Below are 21,416 nucleotides of genomic sequence, written 5' to 3' on the forward strand. Positions count from 1 at the left end.
GGAAAAAATGGACATTCGTATGCAAAAAAAATGTAATTAGACACAGACCTCACACCCTTCATGAATATTAACTCCAAATGGATTATAGACGTAAATGTAAAATGCAAAACTATGAAACTTCTGGAATGAAACAAAAGAAAAAACCTATATGATCTTGGGTAAGAAGATGAATGTTTAAATGTAACACCAAAGGCACAATCCATGAAAGACATAAGCTGGACTTAAAAACTTGTGCTTGGGGAAGGGCCGAGATGGCAGAGCAGGACACTCATAGCTCACCCTCTCCCACAAATACACCAAGACTAACATCCACGGGCCCACTCAGCCAATCAGAACACCTGCTGAACTTTGACAGGACATTCCCTTTTTCAAAAAACAAAATACACCACTGATCTGGTAGGAGAAAAGGAAAAAAGAAGGAAGAAAAAGGAAAATAATGCAGGACAGGTCCCGTGGGGAGGGAGCAGCAAAGGAGAAATAGTGCTTGTTCGCTGGGTCTCCCCTTCTCCAACGGAGAGGTTAGTGGAATGGAGGGGGAATACGCTGAGGCTCAGATCTGTATGGAATAGCTTTTGACCCACAGAAATAAGTTAAATGGGCACAAAGTGTCCCCGTGACCCCAAAACCTAGACGTGAGCCGGCAGGTGTGGGACAGGCCAGGCTGCCTGAGCCGGGTGGAGGACTCAGGTTGACTGTACAGAGGCAACCTCAGGGGACTGCAGTGTGCTGTGTGCCATTGCTGGGAGGCTATACAGATCAGAAGAACCTGAGTGTCCCATTAAATATGAAAAAAAAAAAAAAAAAAAAAAAAAAGCAAAGCAACACTGCTGGTGTGCCCTGAGGGGAGGGTTGCCTTAGACTTTGCATCCGCAGATCCTAAGGGCACCATTACTGGTGCATTCTCAGGAGAAGAGAGGTGGGGCTCAGCCACAGCCACCATGTCCTCTGGTGTGCGGCTCCCAGGTGGAGGCAGGGTGGGAACCTGAATCCCTACCTAAGGGTTCCACAACCTCGTAGGCGATACTGAGATTTGTTTACAGCCCCAGGCAGATAGGAACACTTTGCCCTGGTGCCTCTGTGAACTTGTGCCTCTAAGACAAATGAACAAGGAGTGGGGTTCTGGCACAGAGCAAGGGCGAAAGCTGGTGCTGCCATTTTCTCAGAGCCTGCCTACAGAGCGAGGACCTGATGTGCAGAGGGGAGCTGCACTGAGTGGGGCAGCAACCTGCTCATCTAACGTGCACTAGTGGGATGCCCAGTCAGCATTGGGAGGAGACATGAGTCACCCGTCGACCAGCACTTGGAGCAGCACAGACCAGGGGTGCGACCGGAGGGCCTTTGGAGCTAGTGAGCAGAGTTCATACAGCAGGGCAGGGGTAGGTGCCACCAAAAGATGGGGCACCCCCGGTCATACGGCCGCTGCCTGCATTTGCTGATCCTGCCGCCACATTGCCAAAGAGTTCTTCCTTTAGTAGATCTGGTCCAGGGTCACAGCTAAACACTAAGGTATAGAAGGCACAGTCATTTGATGTGGCTAGTGTCCCTCCAGCCGCAGAGTGGGCCGTTGCCCAGTCCTCCAGACTGAAATACAGACAGTTATTCAATAGTCATGACAAAACCATGAGTGGACACTTAACAGGTCCTCAAGCAAGAACTATACTTATGCAGTCAAGTTTACCACAGGCTCAGCTGGCTTCAATATGTAGTCTTTCTGACATTGATCAAGATGGAAAACTCACAGCAGAAGAATTTACCCTGGCTATGCACCTGATTGATGTAGCCATGTCTGGCCAACCACTGCCACCGGTCCTGCCTCCAGAATACATTCCACCCTCCTTTAGAAGAGTTCGATCTGGCAGTGGGATATCTGTCATAAGCTCAACATCGGTAGATCAGAGGTTGCCGGAGGAACCAGTTTTAGAAGACGAACAGCAACAACTAGAAACGAAACTACCTGTCACGTTCGAAGATAAGAAGCGTGAGAACTTCGAGTGCGGCCATCTGGAACTGGAGAAGCGGAGACAAGCGCTCTCGGAGCAGCAGCGCCAAGAGCAGGAGCGCCTGGCCCAGCTGGAGCGGGCGGAGCAGGGACGGAACGAGCGGGAGCGCCAGGAGCAAGAGCGCAAAAGACAACTGGAGCTGGAGAAGCAGCTGGAAGAGCAGCGGGAACCAGAACGGCAGAGGGAGGAGGAGCGGAGGAAAGAAATCGAGAGAGGAGAGGCTGCAAAATGGGAGCTTGAAAGGCAACGACAACTTGAATGGGAATGGAACAGCAGACAAGAACTATTAAATCAAAGAAACAAAGTTAACAAGAGGACATAGTTGTGCTAAAAGCAAAGAAGACTTTGGAATTTGAATTAGAAGCTCTAAATGATAAAAAGCATCAACTAGAAGGAAAACTTCAGGATATCAGATGTCGATTGACGACCCGGAGGCGAGATTGAGAGCGCAAACAAATCTAGAGAGCTGAAATTGCTGAAATCACCCATCTACAGCAGCAATTACAGGAGTCTCAACAAATGCTTGGAAGACTTATCCCAGAAAAACAGATACTCAGTGACCAATTAAAACAAGTTCAGCAGAACAGTTTGCACAGAGATTCACTTCTCACACTGAAAAGAGCCTTAGAATGACATATTTTGAACAAGCAATTTTGACAAGAAAGAATGTATAGAAGTCTCCCTGCAATTAATTTCCAATGTTTACATTTTTTTAACTAGACTGTAGAATTTCTACAGATTAATATGAATGGAGCTCATGGTCCGTTGATGTGTTGGATGTGTTGTAGCTGAAGCCATGTTTGTCTTTTAAACACTAGTTGGAAGCTCTCAAAAACACCGTTGCCGACAGCACAGAAAGCGGGGCGGGGTGGGCGGGGGAGGGGCGCCTTGAGTACCATCTACTGGTTCTACTAATGACTTTGTAACAGTAGTGGTCTGTTTTTGCCTCTCCCCTTGGGGACTCTGTGCTGGTGATTGTGCAGAGGTCCTTCTCCGCTCACACGGTGCAGGGAATGAGGTCTCCTCCTTGTTCCCTGGTGCTTCAGTATTTTCATGAACATGAATGTAAAATATATAAATAAATAAACCTGCAGCTTTAACAACTGTAATACAACCTTTTGAATTATTTATTTGTATAGATAATTAAATTCTTCATATATATATATAAAAAAAAAAGAAGACTTTAAAAAAATGGAAAGATATAGCATGCTCCCGGATTGGAAGAATAAATATTGTTAAAATAGTCATACTGCCCAAGGCAATCTACAGATTTAATGCAATCACTATCAAATTACCCAGGACATAGAACTAGAAAAAATGATAAAAAAATTTATATGGAATCACAAAAATTTATATGGAATCACAAATTTATATGGAATGCCAAAGCATTACTGAAGAAAAAGAATGAGGCTGGAGGAATAACCCTCCCAGACTTTAGACAACACTATAGAGCTACAGTAATAAAAACAGCGTAGTATTGGTACAAAAACAGACATATGGACCAATGGAACAGAATAGAGAGCCCAGAAATGAACCCACAATTTTTGGTGAATTAATTTTTGGCAAAGGAGGCAACAACATACAATGCAATAAAGACAGTCTCTTCATCAAATGGTATTAGGAAATCTGGACAGCAGCATGTAAATCAATGAAGCTAGAACACTCCCTTACACTATACACAAAAACAAACTCAAAATGGATTAAAGACTTAAACATAAGACAGACACAATAAACCTCCTACACAAAAGCATAGGCAAAACATTATCTCACATACATCTCAGCAATGTTCTCCTAGGGCAGTCAACCCAAGCAATACAAACGAAAGCAAAAATAAACAAATGGGACCTAGTTATACTTATAAGCTTTTGCATAGCAAAGGAAACCATAAGCAAAATAAAATGACAACTTACAGAATAGGAAAGAATACTTGCAAAAGATGAAACTGACAAGGGCTTGATTTCCAATATATATAAAGAGCTCATATGATTTAATAAGAAAAAACCAAACATCCCAATCCAAAAATATGCAGAAGACCTAAACAAGCAGTTCTCCAATGAAGACATATGAATGACCAATAGGCACATGAAAAAATGCTCAATATCACTAACTATCAGAGAAATGTAAATCAGAACTGCAATGAGGTTATCACTTCACACCAGTCGGAATGGCCATCCTTCAAAAGCCCACAAATGACAAATGCTGGAGAGGCTGTGGGGAAAAGGGAACCCTGCTACACTGCTGGTGGGAATACAGTTTGGTGCAACCTTTGTGGAAAACAGTATGGAGATTCCTCAAATGACTAGGAATAGACTTACCATATGACTCAGAAATCCCACTCCTGGGCATATATCGAGAAGGAACCCTAATTCAAAAAGAAACCTACACCCCAATGTTCATAGAAGCACTATTTACAATAGCCTTGGAAGCAACCTAAATGTCCATTGACAGATGACTGGATAAAGAAGATGTGGTATACGTATACACTGGAATAGTACTCAGCCATAAAATGACAACATAATGTCATTTGCAGCTACATGGATGTCCCTGGAGAATGTCGTTCTAAGTGAAGTAAGCCTAAAAGAGAAAGAAAAATACCATATCATATCACTCATATGTGGAGTCTTAAAAAAAAAAGACAAATGAACTTATATATAAAACAGAAACAGACTCAGACATAGAATGCAGACTTTCAGTTGCTGGGGGGAGGGTGGTGGGAAGGGATAAACTGGGAGTTCAAGATTTGCAGATACTGACTGGTATATATAAAGCAGATAAACAAGTTTATACTGTATAGCACAGTGAATCATATTCAATATCTTATAGTGAAAAAGAATATATGTATATTCATGTACAACTGAAGAATTGTGCTGTACACCAGAAATTGACACAACATTGTAAACTGACTATAACTGAATTAAAAAAAACAAAAAACAAAAAAACTTGTGCTCTGCAAAAAACTCTGTCAAGAGAGTAAAAAGTTAAGCCAAGGACTAAGAGAAAATATCTACAAAAGACCCATCTGATAAAGATTGTTTTCCAAAAAAATACAAAGAACTTTTAAAAGTGAACAATTAGAAAATGAACAACTTGATTTTAAAATGTGCCAAAGATCTGAATAGACACCACCAAAGAAAATATACGGATGGCAATGAGTATACAAAAAGATGCTCCACATCATGTGTCATTAGGGAATTTCAAATTAAAACAACAAGATGCCAGAACACACCTATTAGAATGGCCAAAATCCAACACACCAACAACCCAAACGCTGGCAAGGATGTGGGGCAATGGGAACTCTCTTTCATTGCTGGTGAGAGTGCAAAATGGTGTAGCCATCTTGGAAGAGGGTTTGACAGTTTCTTGCAAAGCCAGGCACGCTAATGGGAGGTAATGACCTGCATACAACCACATGAATAAATCTCACTGTCATGAATGACAAAAGATACAATAGAGTTTTGTTGTATGATTTTATTTATAACAAGTTCAAGAACAAAGAATACAAATCTATCATAATGGCAATCATAGCAGTGGTTACTTTGGGGGCTGGAATGTCTAGGAGGGAACACAGAGACACTGTGGGGTGCTCCTCATGTTCTATAGCTTGTTCTGGGTAGCAGTTACATTTTGTAAAATTTTGTCAAGCCACACACAAGATTTGTACACTATTCTACACTTATATTAGGAGTATATGAGTGAAATCCTGCTGAAAACTCCCAGCGATGTACAAAGGTTTTTGAGGTTTATATTAATACTGTTTTTTATTTGGACACATCAAAATAATTTTAATTTCAGGAAAGTCAAGATTGCACAGGAAGGAAATAAAAAGTGTCAGTTTTTAACAATTAGTCACAGTAATTGAAAAATTCTATACTAATTTAAGCAAAAAGGGAAGTGTTTGCTGGGAGCACTTGTGTATGCGTGTGTGCGTGTGTGTGTATGTGTGTGTATTTGTCTTTTAATGTAGGATAATAAAAATATACCTGACATTCATAAACGTAGAGTGAAATATCAGAAGAAATAAAGAGTTTTAGTTTCTTCTTCACTCAGAGTGGAGCAGGATGTGATAGAGCAGGGGCTGAAAAACATTTACAAGAAAGGACCACATACTAAATAGTTTAGCATATGCAGACCATCTGCTCTCTAATGCAGCTACTCACCTCTGTCCTTATAGTGTGAAAGCTGCCACGGACAATTTAGAAACATATGCACATAGATGTTGTGTTCTAATAAAACCTTTAAAGCAAAAATAGCTGGTGGGGTCTAGTTTGCTGACCCTTGGGAAAAGACAACTAATTTTCATTATAGTCATAATAGTATTATATAACTTTTAAGTTATATGTTCCATCAAGAATAATGAAATTATTTTTTTTTAAAAACCATAGTATCAGAAGCTTTTTTATAGCATTTACAGTAATAACCTTCAAATATTTTTCTCCTGTATTCCTTAAAATTATTTTTAAAAACTATGAACATTTTGCATATTTTAAAATAGTCATCTAAGAATCTTAATTATAAGTTTCAGATGGTGAAAATTCAGGTGTACTATAAATATTGTTTTAAAACAAAAGTAAAACTATAATTTAAAAAAATGTAGCCAATGAAAATGGCCAACAGGTATATGAAAAGATGCTCCATATCACTAATCATCATGGAAAGGCAATCAAAACAATGAAATATCACTTCATACTTGTTAAGATGGCTATTATCAAAAAAAAAAAAAAAGGATAGCAAGTCTGAATCAGGATGCGAAGAAACTGAAACCCCTGTACACTGTTAACGGGCATGCAAAATGATACAACTGCTCTGGAAAACAGTATGGAGTTTTCTCGAAAAATTAGAAATAGGTCTACCACATGATCCTGCAATCCCACTTCTGGATATTTCTGCAAAGAAAAGGAAAACACTAATTCAAAAAGATATCTGCACCTCCACATTCAATGAGGTATCATTTTCAATATCCAGGATATGTAAACAATCTAAGTGTTTGTCAGAATATAACTCAGCCTCAAAATTGAAGAAAATCTTGCTCCTCGCGACAACTTATATAAACCTGGAGGACGTTTTTCTAAATGAAATAAACCAGGCATAAGACAAACACTGTATGACCTCACATGTGGAATCTGCAAATGCTGAACTCACAAAAGCAGTGACCAGGGTGAGGGGAAAATATGAAGTTTCTCATCAATGAGTATGAATTTTAAGTTTTTCAAGATGAGTAAGTTCTATAGATCTGTACAGCCTTGTGCGTATAGTTAACGATACTGTATCGGACACTTAAAAATCTATGAAGATGTCATGTTACATGCTGTTACCACAATAAAAATAAAAATAAAAATAAAAATACGTGTATCCAAGGAACTCCAAATGTCATCATAATTTAATACCCACAATTTCAATTAAAAAATTCACGAACAGGCTACTTTTTATTAGGAAAAGTTATAATATTTCATTTTCTCATTGAAATTCTATTTTACCATCTCTATATTTTTATCCCCTTATATTTTATTCTTGAGTCTTATTGATTTTATAAAATATACATATCTGTCACAAAATGTGTATATAAATTAGAATTTTATTTTTGTTAAATTCTCTCTAACCATAAGGCACTAAATGATTTTCTGGATTGAATTATTATTAGACTTATTAGTAATACATTAACATAACACAATTAATATAATATGCTACAAACTTGGAAATGTATTGGAAGAAAAGAGTAAGTTTAATTGGAAATGAATCTCATGATGAGATAACTAAAGCTGCTTTACTTTAATCAGTTCATGTATTTGTAAATGAATACTGTTTATTACTAGAGTGAAATAGGGCACAGCACAAATTCAATTTAATTCCTGTGATTATTTTTGTAAAGATTGAGAGACCTTGTTCATCTAAATAAGGAGATGAGAATAAAAGGAATTGTGTACTAATGGTAATCAATTCTTCACATTCTTCTTGACGTATATGCCAAGTATCATATAGTGATGTATTGTCAAAATTATTCTTAATGATGTATGAGCCGACAATTTGAATAGTCCTCCCTTCAAATGTCTTGAAAGAAAAGAATTGGAAATGACCTAATTTGCAAAAATCTTTGTTAGTCAGTAGAATCTTTCAGTTTCTCAACTTCTGGGAAGTATACCAAAAGGCTTCACTAAGATCTATCAAATGCCTATTAATTATGCCTGCTTGAAGCACTTTACATAATCCAATAGATTCAGAAAGAAAAATCTAAACGTTGATTGTTTCAATACAACTTTGCTGTAACAATAATTTTTATTAAATGCTCTTATTTCATCAGATGTTTAAATAACTTGATCAATCCAAATCTTCAAGATGCAGATTTAGGTCCTTCAATTTGGGGAAATAGTTTATATATATCTCAATAAGCAAGCCTAGTTATCTCTTGTCAACAGTCACTCCAATCCAACTTTCAGAAAAAGTCTACTCATTTTTTATTCAGATACAGTCTTAATATTCATATCAAGAAATGAGAACAAAAGACAGCAAAATTTTAAAATCACTAATATAACTAACTTGTTAGCATCATACTAATTCATAAAAGTAAGAAAATTAATTTCTTGTCCTATAGCTTATTATAATCCAATATACTGTTTAAAGATTATAATTTATTTCTGAAGTAACATATTATATGCCTTCCATAAATGTTGCTTAGCATGTGAGAATAATTAAATCAAAACCACATTTTAAAGCCCTGAGATAACATCAATATCTTAAAACATCACAATTATACTTTTTCTATATATTTCATGAAATAATAAACTACTTCTAAAATTAATTATTGATTGAGCACTTAAAATATAATTGTATTTTTTTGTGATGAAGTGGATTATATTAAACTTTTTGTGAAATGAATTAAGTTGATGACAGAATGCACTTAGAATAACTGCACTGTAATAAATTTTTTGTATGGTACAATTCTTTTTTGGTTTAGTTTTTTGTTCTTTTACAATTATCTGATTTGGTAAAGTAGAGTTAAAATTCCTTTTGCATAATATACACAGGTTCTAAAGAAAGCACACAAAATTTTACCCATAGATTTCATCCAGTGTACATTGAAAATTTTGGTAGCCCCTGAAAATAGTCAAGTAACTTTCAAGGGAATCAGCTCATTAAGCTTCTTCAGATATTTAAAGGTTCATTTCTTCCCTGCTAATACCCAGGCCTGGAAATGGAAATTGAAAATAGTTTTTAAAATTGCTTATGTTTAAATATGCGAAAAAGAGATCATTCTTAGTATTCATTAATTCTTGCTGGTCATACTTTTTCTATTTTTTTTTTTTTTTTTTTTTGATTTGCCATTTGCCTCTCCCTTTAGTAAATACTCTGTGAAGGTGAAGAAGCTGAAACAACAAGGATGACACAGCTTTCCAAAGCCAGATCTCGGAGGCGCACAAGCAGTGTGGTCACGTAGTCACTACATTTTTATAAAATGTGTAACAGTAAGACAGTGCAGCCCTAATTGCTGACTCTTTTCACTTTGACTTCCCTTCCTTCATCACTAACTTTGTGCTTGCAGTGGCCTCAGGCTTTCTGGAGAAAATAACAAAAGGAAAAGGGAGTTGAAGAAACATTTACTTTGGGTTTGATGGGATATTTTTACAAGATTTACTGTCAAGTAGTCGTGATCATGTATACTTACTCCTATAGCTGTCCTAATACAGACATGCTCCTCACATCATGACACGATGTGAACTTACAGTGCCAAAATGTGAACTTGTCTGCTGAAGCGACCTTCATCATCATCGCTACAGGAAATTTGTAGGTAGCATAGGAGAAACAAGAAGCTAGTCTGAGAAAATTCTTGCAAATCTCAGCAGTCATATAAGAAAGACACTTCCTACATTTGGCAACAATCTTAAACAGTTACCAATAGTACCAGTAATGGTCGTAAATCTGATGGAAAATGTTCTATGTTGTCGATACTAAGAAAATAATTTTCCATCAAGCCTGCTAGAGGAAAAGATTGAATTATCTTTCCATTCTGTCCGTAAGAGATGATGTTACCCAACTGTTAAATGAAGAAATGTTCAAAACATATGCAGGCAAAAAACAGGAAAGATGAGGAATTTTTTTCACTCGGGTAGTTAATAAAAAGTGGTTTTTCTGAACTGTGGTACTTCTATTATTTGTCAGCATTTTCAAAGTTGAAACCAATGTAATTTCTTGGGTGTTTCTTTCCTCATTCCAAGTAGTCATTTTGCACATAATCTTTTACTAAAAAAAGTTGTATTCTTTTTCATAATGAGGGCTCCCCAGATTTTATGAAATTCAAGCCCCTAAACTTGAGTGGACCCATGTTCACAGGGCAATGCATCCTTTTCCAATGGTTGAGGGATGGAAGAAGCGAGGTCATTAAACAAAAATTGCCATCATACCCCCTACTCTCACATCAAAAATAGTTACTTTCATATTTCACATCCCAAGAGTGACAGAATACTCCATTTCTAACATTTTTTAACAGAAATACAAATGAACAAGGAGAGACTGGAGGTTTATGATTTCTTGGTATCCCTTGGAAAGTCCCTGAATATCTGCTAGAGCAGGTGTATCCCAGTTTGAATCTCTCTCTTTTACGACACACTCATAAACCATCTGCCAAACCTAAGTGTGACATCAGAAAATAATTCTGACTCTTGGCTCTTCCTTTTTCCCTGCTTCTCTCTAATTTTTTTTTTTCACATTCTCTCCTTACATCTCTGGCTTTCTCCCTTTATTGTTCTCTATCTGTCACATTGTTCACCCCTTTGGTTTGTATATCTCTTCCTCTAGCTGCATACCCTGCTTTTCTCTCCCTGTCATACCCACCCTTATTCCTCCTTTTCATTCCCTTCACATTCTCATTCTTTTTAAACAGTTATGAATTTAAGTTTTTAAGCTGGTGCAGATTTTAGAGCTGTTTTGAGTTTACATAAATATTGTACAGGAAATTCAGGGTTCCCATAAACTCCTCCCCCAACATACAGTTTCTCCTGTTATCACACCTTGCATTAGTGTGGTACGTGAGTTACAATTAATATAAAAATATTGATACGTCATTAACTAAAGTTTATAGTTTACATTACAGTTTATTCTTTGTTTATAGTTCTATGGGTTTTGACAAATATAATTACAGTATCAACAGAATAGTTTCACTGTCCTAAAAATCCCCTTATACTGTACCTATTCATCATTCTGTCCCTTCCTCTAAACTTACTTTTTTCTTAAAAATACTACTACCAAAACCTGGTATTGCTGGGCCATATGGTGGTTCTATTTTCTGGTTTTTGAGAAACCTCTATATTGTTTTCCACAGTGGCTGCCACAATTTACATTCCCACCAACAGTGTACAAGGGTTCCCTTCTCTCCACATCCTTGCCAACATTTGTTATGTGGTTCTTTTTGATGATGGTCATTCTGACAGGTGTGAGATGCTATCTCATTGTGATTTTGATTTGCATTTCCCTGATATTAGTGATGTTGAGCAACTTTTCCTGTTCCTATTGGCCACCTGCATTTCCTCTTTTGGAAAAAATGTCTGTTCAGTTCTTCTGCCTATATTTTAAGTGGGTTGTTTGTTTGCTTTTTAATTGAAGTACAGTTGATTTTAAATGTTGTATTAGTTTCTGGTGTACAGCATGGATGGTCTTGGAGGGCATTATGCTAAGTGAAATAAGTCAGACAGAGAAAGACAAATAGTGTAAGATATGACTTACTTGTGGAATCTAAAAAATATATATACAACAAACTAGTGAATATAACAGAAAAGAAACAGACTCACAGATGTAGAGAAGAAACTAGTGGTTACTAGTGGGGAGGTGGAAGGGGGAGAGACAAGATGAGGTGGAGGATTAAAATGTACAAACTATCAGGTATAAAATAAGCTACAAGAATGTATTGTACAACATGGGGAATATAACCAATATTTTATAATAACTATAAATGGAGTATAGCCTTTAAAATTGTGAATCACTATATTGTATACTGTAACATAAAATATTGTATATTGACTATCCTTCAATTTAAAAACTATGATATTGTAAAATAAATACATAAATAAATCCAAAAAATTCCATACCAAAACCAAAATTGCCTTATCTAGCCATCAATAGAAAAGAAAATTGATTCATTTATTACCAGGCATTCTTATAGGTGTTTAATAACATTCATTTATATTCCATTTATTACTTCATTTGATTATCACAATAAGTATAATTGCCTCTTCTTTAGGGATTGAGTCTCATAAAGTCCAAATGACTTGCTTAAGGCTATATGTCTAGCTGAAGATGGATGTGAGTGAAGCTAGTATCTCTATTTGCTAACGGTTAATCAATGGTCTTTTCATTCTACCAACTCTTAAATGTCCTTGAACTTTATCAGAGATAATAAGTGTGTTTTTTGTGACCGCTAACTTCCAAGGATTCTGCTATGTTATACACACACACACACATGTTACATGATGGTTAGGGACTACCTATGTGATATGATGTATTGGTAAAGTTGTACCATAAGCTTTAAAATCTATTTTCAGTTAGATAATATCTCAGAATTTTTTGTTTCAGCTGCAAGCCTTTAGCTATATATTTTTATTTCAAATTTTTTAAACATGCTGTATACTGCTGATTCTTATATAAATGATAACTTTTTAAACCTGTGTAGAGACAGACTCAGCCACGCTTGTGTTTTAGTTTCTACAAACACTCTCTCTGTGATGCAGAGAGCACAGTTTTGTTTATGCTGACAGCTGTGTGTGAATATTTTTACTATTTTGAGAAGTGAACAGGTTGAATTTTGGGGTGTGCAGGCAAGACAGTACATTGTTATTGGCACGGAAGCACTTCCTTGTAGGTTAGTAATAGATTTTCTTTTTAATTCTTTTTTCAGTGATACTACCAGATCATGAAATGTATAATAGTTATACATAAGTTCCCAAATTTTTCACTAAATGCAATCATGAAAAAAATCTTTAAATCTAGTTACTTAAGCAATTAGTCATATTGGCAGACAGCATTGAAGGTGGGATGATGCAGGAAATCATATTTGAGCCAGATTCTTATTCCCAACTCTCTTTTTGTTATGAGCCAGACATCATCAGGGGCTGCTGTTAATTCTTTCAAGTGATTAGTACATCAGAATGACAGATTACATGTAACTCACTGAATGTTATTCATTGGTCATTGTTTTAAAGTTATACCATGAAAATAATTCAACTAGTTCTAATAGTCATGGGACTAATTTTTTTTTAACTTACAGAGTTTATTTTTCAGAGCAGCTTTAGGATTATAGAAAAGTTGCACAGAAAATACAAAGAGATCCCAAATACACATTTTTTCCACATATTGCACTTCTAGGCACTGTTTCTCCTAGTAATAGTATTTTGCATTAGTATGGCACATTAACTATAACTGATAAACTAAATTTGATACTTTATTAGTTTTAATTAGAGTCCACCCTTTGTGTTGTATTGTTCTATGGGTCTTGACAAATGCATGTCATATATACACCATTACAGTATCATACAGAATAGTTTCACTGCCCTAAAAGTGCCCTGTGCTCCACATATTTATCAATGCTCCCTCTCCCTGAATGTCTGACAACCAGTAATCTTTTTACTCTCTTGATAGCTTTGCATTTTCTAGAATATCATATAGTTGATCACACTGGAAGGATCCTTTCAGATCAGCATCTTTCACTTAGCGGTATATATTTAAATGTCCTCCATCTACCTTCGTGGCTTACTAGTTCACTTTTCAGTGCTGAATAATATTCCATTGTGTGGATGCACCTTGTTTATCTATTCCCCTGTTGAAGGACACTTTGCTTGATTCTATTTTTGATTATTATAAATAAAGCTGCTACAAATATTTTCATGCAGATTTTTGTAACAACATAAGTTTTCAATTCATTTTGGGTAAATGCCTAGAAATGCAATTGCTGGATCATATGTTAAGACTAGGTTTGGATTTGTAAGAAACTGCTGGACTGTCTTCCACAGTAGCTGTGCCATTTTACATTCCCATCTGCAATAAATGAGTGTTTCAGGGGCTGTACATCTTCAACAGCATTTGATGTTGCCAGTCTTTTGAATTTTAGCCATTCTGATAAATATGGTGGTATCCCATGGTTGTTGTGACTTTTATTTCCCTAACAACATATGACATTAAGCATCTTTTCATATGCTTACATGCCATCTGTATATCTTCTTTGTTGAAGTCTCTGTTCTAGGTTTTTGCTTATTTCTTAATTGGCTTGTTTTCTTACTGTTGAGTTTTAAAAGTTCTTTGTATACTATGGATAACAGTCTTTTAACAAATACGTATTTTGCCAATATTTTGTCCTTGTCTGTGACTTATCTTATCTCTCAACAGTGTCTTTTTAAAGTGTAGATGTTTTTAATTTCAAAGTACAATATCAATTTTTTTCTTTCATAGATCATGATTTGGATATTTTATCTGAGGACTCATTGCCAAACCCAAGATCATCTAGATTTGTTATACTTCTTCTAGAACGTCTATAGCTTTGCATTTTACATTTATGTACGATCAATTTTGAGTTACTTTTTGCAAAAATATATATATAAAGTCTGTGTGTAGATTCTTTTTTTGGCATATGAATGTTCAGTTGCTACAAAGTCATTTTTGGAAAAGATATTTTTTTTCACTGAATCACCTTGCCTCCTTCGTGAAAGATCAGTTGATGTTGTTGTTTGGGTCTATTTCTGAGCTCTCTATTCTGTTCCACTGATCTGTCTCTTCTTTCACCAATACCATACAGAATCTTTATAGTAAACCCTATAACTTTATAGTAAACCCTGAATTTGAGTGGTGATATTCATGTTGGCTATTCTGATTTGCCTTTCCACGTACAGTTGAGAATCAGTTCATCATTATCCACAAAGTAACATTCTGGGATTTTGATTGGAATTACATTGAAACTATAAGTCAAACTGGGAAGAACTGATGTCTTAACAATAATGAGTCTTCCAGTCTGACCATTTATTTAGATGGAATTTTCTTATATCTTTCATCAACATTTTGTAGTTCTCCTCATATAGATTTTATGCATATTTTATTAGATTTATATATACTGAAGTATTTCATTTTTTGGTGCAAATGTAAACAATGTTCTGTTTTTAATTTCAAATTCCAATTGTTCATTGCTCATATATAGGAAAGCAACTGACTTTTCAATATTAACCTTGTATTCTGAAAATCTGCTATAATTACTGTTTTCAGGGTTTCTTTGTTGTTGATTTGTTGATATTTTCTATGTAGACAATCATGTCCTCCACAAACAAGGACACTTTAATTTCTTCCTTCCCAGTCTTTTATTTCTTTTTCTGCACCTTTGGAAATAATTATATAGAGATTTTTTCTTTAGCTTGTTGATGGATGGATTACATTAACTGATTTTCAAATATTGTTCTGGTCTTACATACCTAGAATAAATCATACTCTTTCATGGTGTCTAATTTCTTTTATACATAGTGGAGTTAGATTTGCTAATGTTTTCTTTAGATGCTAATGTTTGCATCTATGTTCATGAAAGATATTAGTCTGTAACTTTCCTTTCCAATAAAATTTTTTCTGGGTTGGTTATTAGGGTAATGCTGGGCTCATAAAAGAAATTAAGAAATGTTTTATCTGCTTCTATTTTCTGGAAGTGAATATGTGAACTGCTGTCACTTATTCCCTAACTTATGTTAGAGCTCACCAGGGAAGACATCCTGGCCTGGTGCTCTCTCTTTTGGGAGGCTAATTGTTGATTCAATTTATTCAATAAATATAGGCCTATTACTCATCTTTTTCTCTTTGTGTGAATTTTGCTTGATTGCATCTTTCAAGTAATTGGTCCATTTCACCTAAGTTTTTACATTTGTGGGCATAGAATTTTCATATTTTTTATTACTCTTTTACTGTCTAAGGGGTCATTAGTGGTGACCACATTTTTATTCTTTATATTAGTAATTTATGTCTTCACTCTTTTCTTGGAGGGTAGGGGGTTACACTGGTTAGAGATTTATCAATTTACTGATCTTTTCAAAGAATCAGCTTTTGGTTTCATTGATTTTTCTCTATTAATTTCCTGTTTTTAATTTCATTGATAGCTACACTGTTTGTTTATTTTTTGTTTTTGTTTTTCCCTTCTACTGACATTGGATTTAATTTGCTCCTCTTTTTCTAGTTTTCTCAGATGGAAAATTAGATTCCTGGTTTTAGTTATTTCTTCTTTTCTATTATATTAATTTAATGCTACACATTTCCCTCTAAGCACTGCTTTGCTGCATCCCATAAATTTTGATAAACTGTATTTCCATTTCATTTAATTCAAAAAATTTTTTTAAATTATCTTGAGACTTCTTCTTTGATCCATGTGACATTTAGAGGTGTGCTGTTTAATCTTCAAATATTTGGGGATTTTTTCCAAGTATCTTTGTATTATTGACTTTAACTCAGTTGTGGTCTGAGAGCATATCTTGTATTGTACCTATTTTTTTCAATTTTGTTAAGATGTGTTTTATGACCCCAAATATCATCTACTTCAGTGAATGACCAAGTAAGTTTATGGAGAATATGTATTCCATTCTTGTCAGATAAAATAGTTTATAAATATCAGTTAGATTCAGTTGAGTGATGGTGCCATTTAGTTCAACTACATCTTTACTGATTTTCTGCCTGCTAGATCTGTTATTTACTGGTAGCAGGATATTTAATTCTCAACTACAATAGTGTATTTGTCTATTTTCCTTTTAGTTCTGTACATTTTGTTTCATTTATTTTAATTCTTTGTTGTTAGGCACAAACACATTTAAGACTATTGCATTTTCTTGAAGAACTGACCCCTTTTACTATTATTTAATGCCTCTCTTTATCTCTGACAATTTTTCTTGTTCTGAAGTCTGCTTTGTTTGAAATTAACATAGCTGCTCCACCCTTCTGTTTATTTGTTAACATGGTAGATCTTTTCCTACCCCTCTACTTTTAATCTATTTGGGTTTTTTTTTTTTTTAATATTTAAAGTGGGTTTCTCATAGACAACATATAGTTTGGCACCGTTTAAAACAGTACCTGTTTTTTAAGTGGTGTGTTTAGATTATTCACATTTAAAGAGATTTTTGATACAGGTGAATTAATATCTATGTTATTTGCAAATTGTCTATTTATTGTCTTTGTTCATTGTTTATATTTTAATCTCCACTTTTTTCTGCCTTCTTTGTTTTTAATTGAGCATTTTATACTATCCTATTTTCTTTATTTTCTTAACATATCAATATACTTTTAAAAACATTTAGTTGTTGTCCTAAAGTCTAAAATATACATTTACAACTAATTTAAATACACTTTCAAATAACACTATACAATTCATGTGTTGTGCAGGCAATTTATAATAGAGTATTCCTAATTCTTCTGTTTTGTATTTTATTCCATTGCAGTCATTTATTGTACTTATTTATAAGTTACAATCAATTAATACATTGTTGCTATTATTATTTTGAACAAACTGCTCTCAGGTTAGAGCAATTAAAATAATAAAATTTAAAAATTTTTATTTTCATTTATTCTTTCTCTAATGTATTTGCTTTCTTTATGTACATCTGAGTTTCTGGTCTGTATTATTTTTCTTCTCATTGAAGAATTTTGTTTAACATTTCTTGCAAGGCAAGTCTACTGGTGATGAATCCTCTCCATTTTTATTTATTTGAAAAAGTATTTTTCTTCTTCACTTTTAAAGGATACTATCCCTTAATACATAATTCGAGGACAGTGGTTTTTTTTTTTTTCTTTCAACATTTAATATTTAACTCCATTCTTTCTTACTTCCTAGATTCCTAAAGAAAAGTCTGATGTAACTTTTATCTTTGTTCCTTGTATTTAAGGTTTTTCCTCCTGTGGCTTCTTTCAAAATTTTCTCTTTAGCATTGATTATCAGCAGTTTGACTATCACATAACTAGGTGGAGATTGGGTATTTATCTTACTTGGCATTTTCTGAGCTTCTTGTATCTGTGGCTTGGTGACATCTGTAATTAATTTGGGGAAATTATTAGCCATTATTACTTCAAATATTCTTTCTGTTTATTTATTCCAGTAGTTCCCTTACACATATACTGCCTTTATGAAATTGTCCACAGTTCTTAGTTATTCTCTTCCTTTTTTTTTTTTTTTCTTTTTCTTCTCTTTGTCTTTCAGGGTGAGAAGGTAAATGATGACATATCTTCAAGCACACTGATTCTCTCCTCGGCCATGTCTAGTCTACTGAGAAGCTCATCAAGGACATTCTTTACTTGTCTTACTGTACTTCTGATTTCTAGCATTCCTTTTTCAGTCTTTTTTTAGAGTATTCATGTATCTGCTGACTTTACTCATATGTTCTTGCATATTGCCCACCTTTTCCATTAGACTTCTTAGCATAGTAATCATATTTATTTTAAATTTCTGCTCAGATCATTTCAAAACCTCTGCCATATCTGTGTCTAGTTATGGTGCTTACTTTGCTTCTACCAAATATGTTTTTTTTCTTTGCCTTTTATTTTACCTTGTGATTTTTTTGTTGAAAGCTTGATGTGATGTATTAAATTAAAGGAACTGGGGGAAATAGACCTTTAGTGTAAGATTTTATGTTTAGCTGGCTGTATTTATTGCTTGCAACAGTTGCAGATGCTGGCTACAATTTCCTTTAGTTTTATCTCCCTTACTGTCTTTGGTTTTCCCTATAGACTCCTTCTTAAATAGAATCTGATTCTAGCAGTTCTTTCTGTTGGAATCCTCTACTATAATATAGGAGCCCTGTTGATGTGGTAGTAAGGTGTGGGAAGGGAAGCATTCTGTAGTCTTACAATTAGGTCTCAGCCTTTTAGTGAGCCTGTGCCCCTTAGCTATGATGTTCACATGTACTTATTGGCTCTCCCTTACCACTCACTTTGAGTCACACAGATAGCTAGAGAGAGGGCTGCAGTTGGGCATCTCCCCTCCTCCAAATCAGTTAGGCTATGTTAAATCTGATGTTGGTTAGAATGGTAAAGTATTATTCTATAAGGGCAGGCCTTTGTTAAGGAGAACAGTATGATCTGGATGTAATTCAAAATGGTTACTTTTCCTCTGCCTCATGGGAACAGGAGAGACATTTCCTCTGATCTTCACCCTGAGTTCCTGGAGGTAAAACTCATGAAAATGTGGATGCCTTTTCAGGTTGGGACCCCAGGTATTTTTAAATTGCTCAAGCTATTCCACACTCAATCTCCAGCAATTAAAAAAAAATTAGTGTTTAAATTTTCCTACCAATTGCTGGCTTCTGGCTATGCCTGCTCCCAAAAAACCGTGATTCTCAATATTTGCCCATTTCTCCAGTGTTCAGGGCAGCAATTTGCCCTGTGACTTCAATTCTCTGATGTATCTAGGAAGAGTTGTTGATTTTCAGTTTGTTCAGCTTTGTTCCGTGTATTTGGAAGAAGGAGTAAAGTCTTCCAAGCTCTTTATATGTCAGGACTGGAAGCCAGGAGCTGATTTTTCATTTTATGTCAGTCATGGTGTAATTACAGAAGAACACTGATTAAAAAACAAAGAAAGTAGTTGCTTCTTTGAGTATTATTGCATTTCTGCACCTTGGGAGTCACCATAGATTAAGGGTCCCCCAACTTTTCCCGGCCTAGAAGTCTTTGGTCATTAGTTCATTGGAGAATGATCAGTTTAGGGAGAACTAAGTTACATTAACCCAAGACAGAAGAGATTGACATATAAAAGAGAAAGCTGATTTATAAAATAATCATTAGAAAAGAAATAGTCAGAATAGCCATGTATTTAGAGTATGTGGCCTCCATGATGGTTAACATGGGAAAATCAAATATGAATTCGGGTGACGAGTAATGAAGTAAAGGAGAGAAAATCATATACTCATTCTTATGAAATATTTCCATCAAATAATTACAGCCTTTATGAACTATCCATCCTTCCTTGAAGATGTTTCTGTTCAGAGATGAATTGAACTGTCCATTCTGGGTCATTTACACCAGAGTGCTACTTCCCACCCCACCCCACCCCCATTAGTGTTGCTGACACATCACTTTAAATTTTCTAAGCTTTATATTTCTTTTTCTATGTTCCATGCAGACCACAACCCATCATCCATTTTGACACACTTATAATCAACTAAATAGCAGTTATCTTCTATGCTTTCTAATAATGGTGAGAAAGGCCAAATGTCTTAAGATAAGATTTAGGATTTCTCTCTTTTGTCTTGATCACATGAACTTACAAGTATTTACTGAGTGACAAGTATTTGCCAGGTGCTGTGCAAGTAGCAAAAGATGAGGTGGTAAGACAGACCCATCACTGTCCTCAATGAGCCTCTTCCCTACAAAACATTCCTTTAAGATGCCCTTTCCTTTAATATATCCATTTTCTGCTACTTCTTATTAACTTCCATTGTTAAAAGGTGACTTTTTCCTCACAGCTATTAAAATTATGAGAATAAGTGCTATGCTTCCTAAGCACTTCAGTATCATTGAGGACCAATTAATTAAATCCTACTCCTTTTTCTGAGAAAAAAAGTTGTACGGTTCCAATTTGGTAAAATGAGGATAATGCCAAATCAGAGTTTGGTGTTTAGTATCCCCTAAGTGCAGAGGCTCTCATCCCCTTTCTCTTCCATTATTACCTAATGAGTTATCTTGAAATCAAGATCATACTGACCATGAAGTCCCCTAAAACAGAAACATAGCAAAGCCTCAGTAAATCATTGATTCAAGAGTCAGAGAAGTCTACCCCATCCTCACCTGTGTAAATGGCATTAGCAATATATTTGCTATAATCTGTTTCAATTTCTCTGCCAGGAATCCTGTTGTTAAGAACAGTAAGTAAAGGGTGATCTTTGATCTTTACTTGATATACATCAAATATTAGAGTGTCTATTAATAGTGTCTTGTCCTGCTATTCGATATCTTATTCTCTTTAAAACTGAAATGAATGCTTATGGATGCAATATTCTTCTTTCTTTTTGTAAAAGAAAGGCTTGGCATCTACAGGATCCAGTAAATTTCCATAAATACTAGAATTTGTCTAATAGAAATAAATGCTTACATAGGGCTCACTCTTCAGAGAATGTAATTTTTATACACTTTCATTTAGCTGTGTTTAAAATTATATTTAGGCAGTGAGTCATTCTGATTTGAAATGCTGTTGTATGCCCCAGAAGAAAATGGTTGCCAAGCACCAGCATCAGATGGGAAAGCAGCACCTCATTCACTCCCCTAAGCACAGGGCAGTCAGTGTACCAGTGCCAACCACATTGAGGTCTTTTCACCAGCTTGCAATTTTTGATATGGTTAAGTGCAGAGTGCAGTGAGCAAAAATGTCTGATATGATTTTGCAGGGCAATGATGGAGCAAACTAAGGCTGCAATAGTGTCCATGATATAGTTCTCTCAA

General features: G+C 35.2%; 1 pseudogene; it reads left to right on the plus strand.

The window, feature by feature from the left end:
• The first annotated feature begins 1,504 nt into the window (after window positions 1-1,504).
• LOC105078248 (intersectin-1 pseudogene) lies at window positions 1,505-2,633 on the plus strand (annotated as a pseudogene).
• Window positions 2,634-21,416: the final 18,783 nt, after the last annotated feature.

This window comes from Camelus bactrianus, chromosome 35 (genome assembly GCF_048773025.1).
Source record: "Camelus bactrianus isolate YW-2024 breed Bactrian camel chromosome 35, ASM4877302v1, whole genome shotgun sequence".
NCBI lineage: Eukaryota > Metazoa > Chordata > Mammalia > Artiodactyla > Camelidae > Camelus > Camelus bactrianus.